Below are 8,359 nucleotides of genomic sequence, written 5' to 3' on the forward strand. Positions count from 1 at the left end.
ATATTTAAAAAACTAAAATTTAAACTAAATAAAATTCATTAAGAATAAGATTCAGAGTGGGTCTGCACTATGAATTAACTAATAAATAGCAAGTGACTGTCTCAGTAACCACAGAATATTAATTAGCTCACAAAAATAATTGCTAGCAATTTCTTTATCACCATTAATCATGCTATAGGCTTTTGCAACATACAACTCATGTGAGGATCTTTCAACCTGTATATCAAAAACATCAGTCTGGCAAATCAGCTAGAAAACAGACACACATTAGTAATTTACATATAATTATTTTCTTTTTGTCTGTTTGGTATCACTGCATTCAATCACATCCTGCAGTATAATACAATATTATTATGTAAGTTAGCGTCTCGTAATCAAGTGTTTGCTACTCAGTAATACTGATTAACAACTTTGCACCAGAATGCTACCCATTAATAGGCTCCTAGAAAGTAGTAAGGTATTATTTGTTTTTTCCCCTCCTCATCTTCAGAAACCATTCATATAATGTTATTAAGCTGTGGACCAAAAATCAGGAGCACAACTTTCTTGAGCAATATTGAAAATGCAGAAGGAGACACATGACTGCTTGGGCACTATCCAAATGACTGAAGTAGCTCAGTACACACATTATAGTTTTTCATTTTAACTTGTTTCCACTTTCACCTCAAAATGCTAATGAGCCCATCCTGTGCAATTTAAGTCTCAAGACCCTCACACCACTCTTTCACAGAAAGTAACTACTAGTTTAAAAGCAAATAAAGACTTAAGGACACACTGATAACATACAGAAAAATTCTTTCCAGTGATTCAACTGTAACTGCCACTTTTATCAAAAACAAATCAACTTGTGCTACTCCCTTATCCCCAACATACATTCAGTTCCCTATTTAACCAAAATAGCTGAAGTTCAGTTTAGAAATTGTTTTCCACCTTAGTTTCTGCAAGGCCATGTAACAGCTGTGTTCAGACAACACGCAGGGACACACCGTTTTTTAAAGAGACACCACAAAAGACCTCAAAATAACCCTTGCCCTCTTCTCCAGTCAGAGCACAAGTCTGCTGCATACACTTCTAATTATAAATATAGTAACCTGACATGGGGAGAGAGACAGCCCCTTGGACACGATCTGAGAAACTACTAACCCAAATCTGTGCTGAGCACAAGCCTAGAGCAACACAATCGTGGCTAAGATAGATTGCTATTTTACAATCTACAAAACACATTGCTGCTTGGACAGAGTGGACAACAAAATGGACTTCCAAAGCACAATTAGGTCTATCTTACAATAATCCACTATCCCAAAAGATCCCGTTTGTATTTCCAGCTCTAAAACTGGAACAGCTGAAGTCCCTTACCATGTGTTCTTCAGCAAGTAATTTTCTTTACTACTCTCAACACAATAAAATAAAGCCATTTTGAGTTCCAGGCAGCATTTAGAGTAAGTACAAATATATCCTCTGCACACTTTAATCTAAACTTAATGATGCTAGAATATCTCAGTCCTTTCTTGTTAATATTTGCTTCTTGGCACAAAAGTTTGTCTTAGACCACAAAATAAGAGTAAGGTTGTTTCTTTATGTGCTTCATCTTTTAAAAATTTACTACTATACGCCAAATAGTCTTAAAATTCACAATTTAAATATACCATAATAGTGCATGTTTTCATTATTATTATGTAGTAATACTTCCATGATGTGTGGAGATGAACTTTTTAGAGGGGTATGTATGGGAGAAGACAAGAAGCAATAGTTTTAAACTGAAAGAGTATAATTTTAGATTGGATATAAGGAAGAAATTCCTTACTGTGAAGATGGTGAGACACTACAACAGGCTGCCCAGAGAAGCTGTGGACGTCCCATGCCTGGAAGTCTTCAGGGACAGGTTGATTGGTGTTTTGAGCAACCAGGTCTAGCAGAGGATGTCCCTGCCCATGGCAGAGAGGTTGGAACTAGATGATCTTTAAGGTGCCTTCCAACCCAGGCCATTCTATAATTCTGATTCTATTTATAGTGTTATTCCTCGCAGTACTTCTCAGCTGTATAAAATTCAACTGTCTGAAATATGTTTTTCCATTCTTTTCATTTCTCCAGCATTGCTGAGGTACCTTCTACCACACAGTTGAACTCACACCTCCATAAGTGTAAGTCCTTCCATAAACCCAACAGCACAAACTACTTCTGACACACATATATGTGAACACAAGAAAAAAGAACCAATCATCAACCTCCTCGTTCTTTCCCACAAAGAAGTAAAGGTGAAAGCTTAAAATATGAACCACAAGAAATGGCTCATGGCCAGGACATACCATGTAATTATTTCAGACAAAAACAAATGACACAAGAGGAAAAAAAAGCTATGGTTATATGAGGTCTAAACTAACATTTCTGGGTTTCTCAGGACCAGACATGACTTTTTATTTCATGTCTAGATGATGTTAGGCAAGAAACATGAACATCACAAAGGTAGTTCATTTAATTCTCCCACCATTTACACTCGTATTTCTACCTCTGGATCACGGGCAGCCAGTACTTTTGGGGGTCAGTGAGAAAGAAAAGCGAGCATGGATCCACAGCACCTGAAAGCCTACTAAAGAGCCGTAAGAAGAAAGCCGAAGGGAAAATTCGCTACAGTACACACGCTTCCTCAGGAGCAGGACCAAGTAAACAACCGAGGGAGAGGCAGAACAACGTTTATAAACACACAACGCTTCTGCACGGTGCTCGCCCGACCGCCGCCGACGGCGAGCACGGAGGCGCTGCCAGGCTGAGTCATTCCTTGTAGTAACTTCACCACGAATCCCTCGCCCTGGCAGCGGAGCCCTGGGCAGGCAGGGAGCACCCCGGCCCGCCCGGCGCTGCTCCCCTGTGACGGCTGGCAGCCACGGCCTTCCCCCAGCAGCTGCGCTGGGGTCACTCCGCCGCAAAGGGAGCGGCTCCAGCCGCGGGATCCCGGTCCTCCTCGACCCCCGCTCCGCCGCCTCCCAGTTCTTGGTCGCCCGCCCCACGGGTACAGCCCTGCGCCCAGCGCCGGGACCGCCGCCCCTCGCCAAGGCCGCCCTCCCAGTACCGGAGTCCCCGCCTTCCCCGCGGCTGGGAGGGCCTGAGCGGGGCGGCGGGGGGAGCCCGCACGTCCCCGGGCAGCGCTCGGCACTCACCCCCGGCTCCCGCGCGGGCAGCGCCGCTCATCCTGCGGCGGTGGCGGCGCGTCCCCCCCGCGCCGCGCGGCCGGGCCCGGCGGCTCCGCGGGGGCGCGCAGCGCCTCGGTGGGGCCCGCGGCCGAGCGGGGAGAGGCGGCGGGCCGGGAGGGGCGGCTCGGCGGGGCGGGCTGGGGGCCGCGGTGACGGGGGGAGCCCTGCCTGGCGCGGCCGCCGCCGCCGCCGGTGTTTGTTGTTGTCGTCAGCCGCTTCCGGCGCGAGGGCTGCCGGGAGGGGGCGGCGCGCGGGAGGGACCGCGCGGCGGAAGCGGCGGCGGCGCGCGGGCCCGGGCGCGATCCGGGAGTGCTCGGGGCTGGGCTGGGCTGGGAGCGGCCCCTGCGGTGCGCTGGTTCCACCCCCACCGCCCGCGGCAGGGACACCGTCCGCTAGACCAGGTTGCTCAGAGTTCGATCCACCCCGGCCCTGAAACCTCCCAGAGATGTGTTCAAGATCTTCCCACCGTACCTTTGGGCAGCCAGTTCCATTTCTTCACCACCGTCACATTAAAGATTTTTTTCCTAGAGTCTAATCTAAACGTACTATTTTGCAATTTATATACATTCACCCTGTCCCTGTAAATAGTCTTGCCCCGTGTTTCCTCCCAAGTTCCCTTAAAATACTGGAAGGCCACATTTAGGTCACCCTGAAGCCTTCTCTTTTCCAGGCAGAACAATCCCAATTCTTTCAGCCTTTCCTCACAGGAGCAGTGCTCCGTCCTTCTGATCAATTTGATGGCCTCCCCTGACTCACTCCTAACCAGGTCCATGTCCTTCCTTTGGTGGGACCCCAGAGCTGATGCAGCACTGCAGGTGGGGTCTCAGCAGAGCAGAGGGGCAGAATCCCCTCCCGTGACCTGCTGGCTGCACTGCTTTTGATCCAACCCAGGACATGATTGGCATTTCAAAGTCAGGCCCTTGGCCTTACCTGAGCAGAAGGCTTATTCAATTTCATTTTAATCTGAGATGACAAGAGATCAAAAGTTTAGAAAATCTACAGAGGGATTTAAATATCTCTCCTCTATGTTTTGAGTTTTATTGTAAAGAACTATACTGAAATAACCTAAGTGCTTCATTGACATTTGGAATTATAAAAAGAAATCTTAAAAAAAAAAGGTGGTTTTAGATGACACTTTCTTACACTCTGCACAAACAGAAAAATGTCATCTTCTGCTAGAGAAACTTACCAATCACTTTTGCTAGAAAATGCAACTTACAACTACAGGGATACCAGTTCCTACCAAACTTCTAGGTATAACCTGTCTGTCACAGGGACACTCTTCTTTCTTTCAAGGTTTTTCATAGAGCAGCACAGAAGAAAGAAAAAGAAAACAATTTCTATTTCTGCTCCGTGTTTTTCTCATGTGGAATGTGGTTTTGGAGAATTGTTTACCTGGGGTGATTGCTGGATTAGATTCTGGTGAGGATTGTTTGAGCCTGATGGACAATTAAATCCACCTGTAGCTGGACTCTCAAGAACAGGGTCACGAGTTGTGAGTCAGTTAGATATGGTAGTTAGAACAAGTAGGTTTGTAGTTTTAGTATCTCCTTTAAATAGTATATTAATGTATAATAGTATAGTTATAATCAAGAAATCATTCAGCCTTCTGAACTGGAGTCAGACATCATCATTTCTTCCCACTGGGTTCGCTTACGTTTACAATACCTGTCACTTAAAGAAAGTTAGATCCCCATGGCCAGTCCAACCAAAGGTTGTGTCCATTTCCCAAACACACAGGAGGTTTAAGACTAGAAGCCGAGACCTGCTAGCAAGGATAAAGTGGAAAGAAATAAAAAGAGAAGGATTCATAGCATGGGAATCAAGGTCTCTCTGTCACTATATTCTTTTTCCTGCCATAGGCATTGGCTATTATTTCAGCATTTAAGATGATGGCTGTTTGCACTTCCAGATTCTAGGCAGAATTTAGCAAATGTTCAATTCATCTTGAACAAGTGAGGGTGGCCCCAGGTGCACTTACTGTCCAGTCTGGCCTCCCATCCCCCAGGGATGAGCTTTTGACGTAAAGCAGCCCATGACCTATAGGGTGGGAACTGACCTTTTATTCCTGTCTGAGAAAACAAAAGTAAACCTCATACACATCACTTTTGGTTTCTGTTTTATTGCAAGTTTCTTTAGAGGTTTAGCCCACAGAACTTTTCTTTGGGATGAGGACATTTCCACATAAATCAGGGAAGAGTGAATGTGAGAGGAATACAAGCAAGAGGCTTATTTGACTTGGAGATGCAGGAGAGGATCACAATGCTGGCATCGAGGACATTGTCTATCCAAGATCCCTTGAGAGCACCATACAGCTGGATTGTACTTTCTCTGCTGCCTACCTTCACCTCTCCTTCTATAACATGTACCATAGGCAGCAGGTCATGGCAAAGCATAATGTTGTGGCCAGGGTATATTCAGATATAGAATATTCTCTGCACATAAGAGGAGGATTGCAAAAAAGAGTGCAAGCATGCCATCATCCCAAGCACAGGAAGAACATCAACATGCTGGAAAGAGTCCAGAGGAGGCCACCAGGTTGAGTAGAGGGATGGAGGCTCTCTCCTATGAGGAAAAGCTGCAAGAATTTCCTTTGTTCATCCCGGAAAAGAAAAGGCTTTGGGGTGACCTAATTGTGGCCTTCCATACCTTAAGGTACTTCTCACAAGCTGGACCAGGCTTATGGTTTTCACAGTAAACTTGTGGTAGCCATCTCTGCTATGCTGGAGAGCTTCCTGCCTGTTTGACACATTAAAGGCTATGTGGAATTGTCACAGCCTGTCCAGACAGGAATTTCTTGGCCTTTTAAAAAAAGCCCCCAGTTGCCACCTTGTGGCATCCCATAAACAAGTACTCTCCAACTCTGCAGCTTGTTGGGAGACCCATCCAAATTCTGAAAAACACCTGTGGTACTTCAGACTACAACAACAAAGGAGCTGGGAAGACATCAGTACTCAAAGAGATGTAATGTAATGGAAAGTATAATACAGAACAAATTGCATGCATACTATTGTCAGAATTCAAGGAAAAAAAAACCCAAAACTTTGAGGTTTGGTAAGCCTGAAGCACAAATAAGTATCAATAAAATTCTCTTGAAGAGAAACTACTAAGAGTGACCTCCTGAAGTTTGAGAAGCTGAGACATTGGCAAGAGAGCAGGAGCATCTCTTCAAACACTGAAGCACCAGTGCCGACACGGCTTGAAGGTTTCTGGCAAAGCACCTCAGCCAGTCAGGCTTTCAACAATTGCATAAAATGAGGCTTCAGGCACTTAAGCATGGTTCTGGTTTTTACAGCACATGTGGGACAACTGTTGATTGATTTGAGAGGCAGCTCAGGCAGGACTGAAGCAAGAACTTCAGTTCTGGGGAGTAAGTGAAGTGCTGCTAGCAGAGCAGGTTGTTCTGGCTTGTTCTTGTAACATTTCATTATGTTGCTTCCTCTCAAAGTGTTCCAGAGCCACTTCATGCCAAACAACTAATTACAGGGTTTTTTCATGAGCCTGTCCGAACAAAACCTAAAATTTAGCATTATATTCTATCCTAAAAAAAAAAAAAAAAGCAGCATTTTATGTAATTTTTGCTCTAGTATATACAAAAAGAAAACATTGAATCAGGGTTACTGGGAATTTTTCACATTTTCAAAGTGCTGTACAAAATGTAGGTTATTATTCCTTCAAGACACTGTTTAGGATCCACATATATATTTTTTCACATTCTGTAAAATAACCAAGAAGGTTGAAGGGGTTTTTCACTGTGTGCTTTTAATTTTAGGCGCTAAATTTGGCATACCAAAGAATGTGTCTCTTAAACTACATATTTATGCAGCTGTAGTCAGAGAGCAAAAAGAGCAGGCTGCTCTTCAAGGGAAAGCAAACTGGGATCCAAGGCTGGCAGCAAGGGGCATTGTCATGGACAAGGGGCACAGTCCCACAGTATCAGTGAAGGCTGGTGACTGTTTTTCTGTACAGTTGTTATCTGCACGCCGGTAAGGAACCAATACTGTCAGTATTTATTTAGTTTCAAATGTACTTCAAAACCCACATCTTCCTATTTTCTTCAGCTCTGCTCGCCAGAAATTTGCCCTGTGTACTTCTGCTTCCTTTACTGCTGTGTCTTGGTTAAACCCCAGCCAGCCACCAAGAACCACAAAGCTGCTTGCTCACACAGTTCCCTTCTGAAGTGAGATGTGGAGGAGAAGCAGGAAATAATTGTAAAACACGTGGGTTGAGATAGAAACAGTTTAATGATTCAATTAAATATAATAATAATAAGAGACAATAAAAAGAGAGATAAATAAAACCTGAAACAGATAAGTGATGAATAAATCAGTTGCTCACCACCCACTGAGAGATGCCCAGTCCTGCCTTGAGCAGTGATCAGCCCCTCCCAGCCTCAACTCCCCCCAGTTTATATGCCGAGCATGACATTCTCTGATATGGAACATCCTTTGGTCTATTCAGGTCAGCTGTCCCAGCCATTCTCCCTCCTGGCTTCTTGTGCACCTGCTCACTGACAGAGCATGGGAAATTGGAAAGTCCTTGACTTGGGATAAGCCCTGCTTAGCAACAACTAAGCTATCAGTGTGTTATCAACATTATTCTCACACTAAATAAAAAAAAAAATGACAGCACTGTACCAGATACTAAGAGGAAAATTAACTCTGCCCCAGTCAAAACCAAACACATTGCTATCTTCATCAATTTCCCTTGATTTTTGTTTTGTTGGTTTTATTTTTTTTTTCCTTTTTCAAATACTGGAAACAGCTATATTCATTCCTCTGCTAGGTCAGGCTGATCCTTTAAACCCAAGTTCCTTCCTTCCCTGTTGATGCTTTGTGGCATCTTGCAAAGTAATCTTCAACAAGTATTTGTTTTCAATTTAAGTCTTCCTCCAACTAAACAACCACTTCAGAAACCAATATTTTTTTAAAGGACAAAGTATTGTTCTGACCTGGAATACGCAAAGTGAACAGCAGTCTCCAACAACACAAATGCTCCTGCGTGTTTGAGAGAGACTTCAAGAACTTCAATTATCCTTTAATGTAGCTTGGCAGTCCATGGCAAACACCAAATCCTATCTCATCTCTTGCTTCTTTTGGAGAGCACTGACTGGTCCATAAGCAATCAATTTGTTTTTGAATGGTCAGTGACTCAAGAACAGCTGATGCCAT

At 44.2% G+C, this 8,359-nt stretch overlaps 1 protein-coding gene across 2 annotated transcripts in view; it reads right to left on the reverse strand.

Moving 5' to 3' along the window:
• Nucleotides 1-3,216, reverse strand: part of RB1CC1 (RB1 inducible coiled-coil 1) — a 65,676-nt gene extending 62,460 nt beyond the window's left edge. For both annotated transcript variants that reach the window (XM_053976040.1, XM_053976032.1), the window contains exon 1: nucleotides 3,156-3,216. The gene's annotated coding sequence lies outside the window, so the exon portion shown is untranslated. The remainder of the gene's footprint in view (nucleotides 1-3,155) is intronic.
• Between the last annotated feature and the right edge of the window lie 5,143 nt (nucleotides 3,217-8,359).

The sequence above is a fragment of the Vidua macroura genome, chromosome 1, assembly GCF_024509145.1.
Source record: "Vidua macroura isolate BioBank_ID:100142 chromosome 1, ASM2450914v1, whole genome shotgun sequence".
Taxonomy (NCBI): domain Eukaryota; kingdom Metazoa; phylum Chordata; class Aves; order Passeriformes; family Viduidae; genus Vidua; species Vidua macroura.